The sequence below is a fragment of the Salmo trutta genome, chromosome 13 (genome assembly GCF_901001165.1).
Source record: "Salmo trutta chromosome 13, fSalTru1.1, whole genome shotgun sequence".
Lineage (NCBI taxonomy): Eukaryota > Metazoa > Chordata > Actinopteri > Salmoniformes > Salmonidae > Salmo > Salmo trutta.
In genome coordinates, this window is record NC_042969.1 from 6803781 (window position 1) to 6813269 (window position 9489).

The window sequence follows — 9489 nt, forward strand, 5'->3', positions numbered from 1 at the left end:
GCACACAGTGGTTCTCCCACTGCGCCCGGTAATGAGCAGGGATGTTGGAATGGAAGCGTGGGCAGATTAGTTTTTGGCAGAGTTTATTAGAGTGAGAACGGGTTTGAACGTGCCTTCCTTATTACAGATTATAATTGGCAGAGGAAGGAAGGTTGGAGGTGGCCAGTTGGCTGTTAACGGTTGTATGGTTGTATGGACATAAAACGGAATGCAAGGTACATTTACACCGAGTATACAAAACATTAAGAACTGCTCTTTCCATGACATAGACTGACCAGGTGAATCCAAGTGAAGGGGGGGGGGGGCAACTCAATATCTATATCTGGAAGGTGTTCCTAATGTTTGGTATACTCAGTGTATATGCTTGATATCTCAACCTGTCCGGCACGTAGGCCCACCAGTACATGGCCCTTTCAACCAGTGTGCAATTTCACAGTAAACAATTAAAGGGAGTCATGTCAAGATGGCCAGTTTAAGAGAGACTGCTATTCATGGTTTAACATTGCTGAGTGAGGAACTATAGGGTGTCAATTGAATGTCCCCTGTTGGACCACAAAACTCACCTTTCAGCCACTTCAAACCAATTTACAATGCCTTCAGGAAGTATCGACACCCCTTGACTTTTTTCACATATTGTTGTGTTACAAAATGGGATTCCAATGGATTTCATTGTCATATTTTGTCAATGACTTACACAAAATTCTAACATTTGTAAAAAAATAAAATAAAAACCACTAATATCTTTATTACATAAGTATTCAAACCCATGAGTCAATAAATGTTAGAACCACCTTTGAAAGTGAATACAGCAGTGAGTCTTTCTGGGTAAGTCTAAAACGCTTTCCACAACTGGATTGTGCAACATTTGCCCATTTATTATTTTCAAAATTCTTCAAGCTCTGTCAAATTGGTTGTTGATCATTGCTAGAAGACAATTTTCAGGTCTTTCCATAGATTCTCAAGTCAAAACTGTAACTCATCCACTCAGGAACATTCAGTCTTCTTGGTAAGCAACTCCTGTGTGGATTTGGCCTTGTGTTTTAGGTTATTGTCATGCTGAATGTCCTGCTGAAAGGTGAATTAATCTGCCAGCGTCTGGTGGAAAGCAGAGGTACCCAGGTTTTCCTCTAAGATTTTGCCTGTGCATAGCTCAATTCCATTTCTTTTTATCCTGAAAATGTCTCCAGTCCTTAACGATTACAAGCATACCCATAACATGATGCAGCTATCAGGTATGAAGGGAAGACCCAGATGCAGACCACGTCGAATAAACAATAGTTTAATGTTCCAACAGGGGCAGGCAATAGACAGGTCAAGACAGGCAGGGGTCAGAAAACCAGAGGTCGGGCAACGGTACCGGACGACAGGCAGACTCAGGGTCTGGGTAAGGCAGAGGTCGGTAATCCAGAGGGGGGCAGCGGTACAGGTCAGCAGGCTCAGGGACAGGCAGAGTGGGCAGACAGGAGGGCTCAGAGTCAGGACAGGCAAAGGTCAAAACCGGGAGGGCAAGAAAGAGAGACTAGAAAAAACAGAAGGTGAGCCACAAAACGCTGGTTGACTCGAACAAACAAGACGAACTAGCAACAGACCAACAGAGAACACAGGTATAAATACGCAGGGGATAATGGGGGAAGATGGGCGACACCTGGAGGTGGGTGGAGACAATCACAAAGACGGGTGAAACAGATCAGGGTTTGACAGCAGCCACCCAGGACAAAAATGTAATTGCATTGCCACAGTTTTTGCAGTGTTACTTTAGTGCCTTGTTGCAAACAGGATGGATGTTTTGGAATATTTTTTATTCGGCACAAGCTTCCTTCTTTTCACTTTGTCAGTTAGTTTAGCATTGTGAAGTACCTACATGTTATTGATCCATCCTCAGTTTTCTCCTATCACAGCCATTAAAATCTGTAACTGTTTAAAAGTCACTATTGGCCTCATGGTGAAATCGCTGAGTGGTTTCCTTTCTCTCCGGCATCGGAGTAAGGAAGGACGCCTGTATTTTTGTAGTGACTGGGTGTATTGATACACCATCCAAAGTGTAATTAATAACTTCACCATGCTCAAAGGGATATTACGTTTCTGCATCTTTTTTTTTTACCCATCTACCAATAGGTGCCCTTCTTTGTGAGGCATTGGAACACCTCCCTGGTCTTTGTGGTTAAATCTGTGTTTGAAATTTACTACTCGACTGAGGGACCTTACAGATAATTGTATGTGTGGGGTACAGAGATGAGGTAGTCATTGAAGAATCATGTTAAACACTATTATTTCACACAGAGTGAGTCAATGGAACTTATGTTGGGACTTGTTAAGCATATTTTTACTCCTGAATATATTTAGACTTGCCAAAACAAAGGGGTTGAATACTACTGAAGACATTTCAGCTTTTCATTTTTTATACATTTGTAAGAAAATCAACAAACAAAAAAACATTTCCACTTTGGCCTTATGGGGTATTGTGTGTTGGCCAGTGATAAAAAAACTATGTTTACTCCATTTTAAATTCAGCCTGTAACACCACAAAATGTGGAAAAAGTCAAGGGGTGTGAATACTTTTTGAAGGCACTCTGTAGTGCAGGTGTGATCATGTTATGCGGGTTGAAATATGTTTGCTTGTGAAAAGATGAACTATCCTTTAGTGTTTGTGTGACAAACTCTCTGTAATGCTCATATCTTGCACTTCCTGCTTTTCATAGAGCTGGGCAATAAAGTAGGGGAAACTGAGACATGGGTTGGTTGTCACAGTTCTACAGACCTGTGTCAAATTACATTCAAATACTTGAGGTGCACTTGATTATGTTCACAATAAAACCAATGGAATATTGGAGTGCAAACTCCATGCTAAATCAAGCATGCCTTAAATAATTTGAAGAATTTTAAAGTCGCTTGAAGTTTTTATTTATCTAAATAGTTGTCTGATAGTACATCTGACAGTTGCTATTTCTGAATTGCCAAGTGGGCTAAACCAATATAAAGCAAAATAAACACCCTGTCGCGTTAATCCTTTTTAAACCACATTTTTTAATGGAAATCTTTATTTATTGAGATAATAATCATCCTTACTAATAACAATCTAATCTAATTGCGTACATCATGCCATGACAAACCATATACATTTTTTGCATATGCATACTTTAATATACTGGTATAAAAACAACAAAACATTTCTATATGATTAGATTAGTCATGCAGTATCACCAGACATTGTGTTTCACTGCAGTACGACCATGCTGTAGTGTAGAATCTAGATGGAGAGATGGAGAGCTGTGGTCCATGTAGCAGGTGTCTGTCAGAGGGCAGTAGGTACTATTGGAGATCCCAGTAGCTTTGTCTCACTGCAGACCCCGGTGGAAGTGGACATCCTGTGGATATCAGGCATAGAGAGGATGTTTCCACAGATCAATATTACTCAGTGGATTTCCTACATCAACTCCCTGAGATCCTACCATCTGTGACATATAGCTCGAGCACATAAGTCCCTGCTGGGCTGGGTTCCAATACTATCCATTGCTCCCTTCCCTCTCCCCTTGTTGATTCCCCTTGTTCTGATGATCGTAAAGATCTGGGTAGGTCTTTTCATTGACAAGGTGTAGTTTCCGACATGTAGCTTGCAATGATTTGCAGATCTGCAAGGGTAAGTAAACAATGTCAGGACCCGGGGCAAGGGAACATGTTTTTGGTTTGGAATTGAGCCATAGACATAGAACACCACTCAATGCCTGACAACCTCAACTGCCTAGGTTGGCCTCTGGGGGGGGGCCTCTAGACAGTGAAGTGAGTGTGTCTGGTATGTCTCAGTTCAAATAAGGGTTGTATTCGTATTGTCTTGGAATTTCTCTTAAATGTATGTTTTTACCATTTATTTGTTGACAGAAATAACGTTAAAGGCAAGCTCATGCATAGTCGATAATTACTTGTTTTAATCAATTTTACAATATTAGATTTTTGTCCTTCTAGGAAATGTATCCTAGATAAAATTCTAAATCAGCATGAAAGTATGCTCTGTATTAAGGTAATTGTCAGAGAATCTTTGGGCGGCTGACAGTAGGGGTAGAGGTAATAGCCAATTATATAATGTTACAGTAGGTGACAGAAAAAGGAACATTGAGGAGTGAGTGACGCTGTTTGGGCAGAAAGCAGACAGACAGTGTAAAGTAAAGGTGTCTGAACATGACTCAGATGAGGGTGAGACTCAAGGCTTGTCAAGTTAACATGAAGGGACATGAAGAGGAAGATATTGCTAGTTACAGTAGGAGGTGTGTTCATTGGATAATATAGCTCTAAGATAGGTTTTTTAGGCTTCTTATGGAGGGACACAACAGTTTTTTGTTCATAATGCATTGCTAATAAGGCACTATAGATGTGCTTAAAATGCATTATGAAATGGATATTCAAAGGAAGTGTGACCAGCTTTCTCACCTCAACCTCTATGCAAAATGTGTCTTCAAAAGTTTGTTTCAGGTTTAAAAACTCCTCACACCGTAAAGGCATAACTCCTCCCATCCACCCGCAAAGTCAATGTAATGTTATCCTCTTTCTGCTCGTCTGAGCTGCTTCAATAACGTATGGATTACCGTTTGTTTTGTCTTATCATGTACAGCAGACGTTAAAACATTCCTATGACATGTTAAACAAGTCTTTCTGTCTCTGTTTTTCCCTCCAATGAAATGGATCACAGGTCATACAGCAACTACAGTACATCACACTGACATAAGACACACACACCTATCCATTCAAGCATTTATTCAGACGTTACCGTTGTTGTTTGAAGCCCCTGCTGTGACCTGTATCAATCACAGGAAGCAGAGTGACACCACACGAGCAGGGTCCCTTTGTTTCAAGTGTCACAGGTCCCGTCTGGCCATGCGCTCGTATTTATTTTGATCTAAAAGGAAAAAACGAAAACCAAATCAGCACTCTGAGACTCCTTGATACATCAACTAGCTCTCACAGTCTCACGTCAGAATTAGATGTTAATCCATGTTTCTCAAACATCTAACTTCAAAGTTGTTCCAAACATCACATTTCGAAGTGGTTAAGGTTCAATTTAGGCATTCACTCTGAATTTTTAAGGTTAGGGTTAAGTTTAGGCATTAACTCCAAAATCTTAAGCCCAGGCATTAACTTAGAAGCATTAAGGTAAAGGTTAAGGTTTGGGATAGGCTTAAAACAGCAATATCTAAAACAACTTTCTAACGCTGGATTCAAACTTGTAACCTTTGGAATCAGAGAATCAGATGCTTACTCCCTTTCACCATCCCCACCCACAACGCCCTAGCAAGACCAAAACCTTGTTGAAGGTAACGGCGCTCACTGTTGCCCCTAGTGGCCGGTTTCCACGTCCTCTCCCGACATCCTCAGACATGGATGGACGTCGAATACTGACTTCGATCACGGTGACCTGGCTGGTTACATATGGCCGGCCCAATGGCACCCAAAAGACACTTAGTGCACATCCCTAATAGGCAATTACCCATTACAGTAGACAGGTTAGCTGACAACGTCACGAACATTATGAGCGTGTTTGATGTGGCTGGAAGATGTTCCTTGTTATGATTCTGTATGGTCAGATAGCTATCAACTATGACAAGAAGCTGCCAAGTGGGGAATCGTAGGTGGCTCGTTTCAGCTCGTTGTATCTTGTAATTGATTCCATGTCTTGTTTTGGCTGATGTCATGTCTATGCTAATATGGCTAAAATTCGCTAGCTAGCTAACCAACAACTGTAACAATGTATTTGAGAGAAAGCAAGTGCTCATTGTGCAAACATATTTATGTTTTCAAGAAACATTTGGGGACTAAATATAGTTTACATGTTGTCAACAGTCTAAGCCAACCCCATCTGTTTTACCTCATAGTTGCACACTCGTCGGTTTTGTTGCTAAACAACCAACCCGTCCATATATTTGTGACAAGACTACAATAAAAGTGAATACTCAATATAACAACACATGGCTGAAGACAAGACTGTTAGAAAACAGGGCTGTTTATTTAAGCAATCCAGCCACGGATCATATCATTTTTCTATTCCAGGCACATTAGGGCCCTGGTACCGATCCTTTGAACACTTTCAAGGGTGAAGCCAACATGCTCAATGTGTAGCAATCGATTTGGAGCCAAAACATCAGAGATGTGGTGTTTTTTCTGCAGCCTTTAATATAACTTCACAGAACAGGAAGTGTGTGAGTCATGAAATTTGCCCTGGTTATCTGCTTTCACACGCTCCGGCCAGCCGGCCAACGGCCCTCGGAAAAGGGACGCCTGTGGCGGGAGCAGCTAGAGCTGTTTCAGCGTCACACACACTTGCACTCTCCCAGCCTTCAAAGCATGAGCCTGTGACTGACACAAGCAGACTTATATGCACACGCAAGCACACTCATTTACAAATGCACGCACACAGGCGTGCACACACACACACACACCACAGACACACACATACACATGCAAGCTAACTGACAGGCATACACACACACACATCTAGGCATACACAGGCACACACACACAGGCATACACGCATACACGCATACAGACAGACAGACATACACGCATACAGACAGACAGACATACACGCAGACAGACAGACAGACAGACAGACAGACAGACAGACAGACAGACAGACAGACAGACAGACAGACAGACAGACAGACAGACAGACCAAGTGACTTTAGAACTCCTTCATAGTAAGGTTCTCACTTTTAGGGGGGAGGGGGGGAGAATGTGTGGGGTCAGCTCATATGACCTCTTGCTGCAGCCCCTATGTCAGGATTGGTCAGAAGCCTCCCACTGACTCAAAGTGTGGTCAACGTTTTTGTGTGTGTGAGAGAGGAGAATAATTGGAATTGATCTGAATGAAGAGGTTTGTCTGAGATTATTCATTGTCTATTCCTACTATACAGACAATTCAAGAGGGCTTGTCATTCTCTTTGACATTTATCTGATTATGACAATACCAACATGAGTTGTATAATACAGTAGAGCCATCAAAAGGAAGATATGCACCTTTACATGGCTGAATGGGAATTTGCATTTAGTGGAAACCTCTAATGTAGGCCTGCTCAATAGTTATCTGTTTATTTTTAGCCAATTTCACTTATGGGAATATTGTATTTTACCAAAAACTAGGCCTAGTATTGTCAAATAAGGTCGTCAATTCCGCTAAAGTAACATGCTAACAGCCTTGACTACAACGTAACAGTGTTGAAAGTGTTAATACATTGGTAGCTTTTTAAATACTGTAATTCAAATTGACACGTTGGTAAAAATCTAAGGAAGAATTAAAGTATTTTATTTTGTCCATGTTGTTTCGATAGTTAGACTTAATTCACCACCGTTCCCTGTTGAAAAGAGCAGAAACGAATATTCGCCCGCCATAACTGGTTTGCACCCATATGAAAACATGCATTTCTATTTTAAAACATAGGCCTACATATTCTGTTGGTCATGAATTATTAATAATAATCCATTAATATGACAAAAACGATGCTTGATTTGTTTGGGAGGGTGGACAATTTCCTCCAATATCTCTGTGAAATCAGAAACATTTGAATACAAATGTCATTTAATATGAAATTGCTAATGCATGCATTTATTTAAACTTGTGCACCCGTGTATGTGAAATGAAAAATTGCAAGGACATTTCGAGTATATTTGCACAGAACAGAAAGGCCTAAACAAGTTGACATGAATAACAAAGTCGGTGGAAAATAGCTTTCAGAAGATCAGAGTTGCATGTAATTGGTGTGTGTAATTGGACAATAAATAGACACCATATTGGCAAAATGTCTCACATGTTTGGCACACCATGACATGAATATTGAGAGCTTGTTAATTATTTAGATTAGAGTTAACGAGACAGGCACGGGTGTGCTCTCACTTGCTTAATTTGAATTCCCAGTAGTGGAAAAGAGGTGATTGGCTCTCTGCATTTTCTGTAACATCCTTATCATAAGGAACCCAACATGACTTGACTATTTTAGATAAACGAATTGAATCAGAATTCCCATTATGTTTCGTGATAAGTAGGCTAAAATCACAATGGCAATAAAATAGGAGAACCACAAATAAACGGAAACATTTGCAAAGGTGTAACACATCTGCAAAAAGGTTAAGAAAATGTTGCTTATTCTCTAAAGTTTGTTCGAAGTTATTATATTGTTGCAACTTTGAGGTGGCGTTATAATAGCATCATAGGCCCAGCACAGTGGAAGATGAGCTCTTGAAATAACAATAACTTCATGAAAGAAGTCGAGTTTATTTTTGAATGATTGTCTACAACGATTTAAAATGAATCTCAATCAAGACGGCAATCAAACGGAAGAGTTTTTAATATTATTTAGGACACTAGCTTCGCAGGAGGTCAAATTGAGCTGCATCAAAAGAAATGTGGTCAATTGATTTCCTTCCATAATAAATAGAATCTTAAAAATGTTACATAATTTTCACTTAAAAAATTTGGAATCTTTCGGTCACTGGAAAAAAATGCAAGAGCAAAGCACTTGTGTTCAATTACCAAAATATAGGCATGTTGACCCTGTTAGACTGTCGTTATTTAGAAAACATCGAAATATATTTCTTACCGGGTAGTCCATGCTTTACAGAAAGAGAGGTCCGATGTCTTGGGCGGTTTCTTTGCGAGTGAGATGTGAGACTTGTCTCTTCAGGCCCTCAGCGCCCAAATGTTGATTGGGTTGTGTATTGAGACGCAGACTGCGTATTCGCAAAGCTGCCAAGACTTATCCTTGTTAGCCTATTATTGCTTCACGTTACCTACTCAATCAAGCTCGAGATGATCTGAAATAGAAAATGTATGGCCTCCAGGTCTCTAGAAACACATTAGGTGGGCTCTTTTTATGGAAAAGTGTGTTTGGTGTGGCGCTCCAGAATGGTGGATTCTGCTATTAGGGCAACATTTTCACCAGGCCTGTTAGGAGCAACAAGAGGTCCATTAAAGCATGTAATTTTAGATCATTTATTTTCCCCAATATATTTTTCTGACTAGAATAACTTTCATAGCATGGGCCCATGAAAATACTGATTGGCTGTGGCTGCAGCACAAACAGGATTCCATAATAACATGAATCACTTTTCCCTCCAAATTAGGTCAATTGTTTTTTCTTTCATTGCATGATGAATAACAAGTTATAAACGTAACAATAGCTCACCTGAAAATATGAAATAATCCCACAAGCCCAAATAAAACTACCCTGCAAATTCCATTTGATGTGGAACGGAAGGCTATTTCCCTCGACATCTGCTGAAAGTTTGAAAGGGGATTTGTTATTCTTAGTCAATGTGGCCAACAGTGGTAACTTTTCAATTTTTCATCTGCGCCCTAAAATGAGCTTGCGCTCTGCCCTGAAGTCATGAAATCACACGTGCCCGCCTCCTCCGTCCCCTAGCTATATACATCTCTTTGTTTGTTTGTTCAAACTTGTGAATTATATTTTCTCGGTGCGGCGGAGTTGTTCTGATTTTCTATAAACGCAC

General features: G+C 40.4%; 1 long non-coding RNA gene across 1 annotated transcript; it reads right to left on the bottom strand.

Annotated features, from left to right (window-relative positions):
* Positions 1-3004: 3004 nt before the first annotated feature.
* On the bottom strand, positions 3005-4889 carry LOC115205118 (uncharacterized). The gene is made up of 2 exons (XR_003880553.1): positions 4760-4889; positions 3005-3365 (listed from the first exon to the last, which is right to left on the bottom strand). It is a non-coding gene; the product is annotated as an uncharacterized LOC115205118 (long non-coding RNA).
* Positions 4890-9489: the final 4600 nt, after the last annotated feature.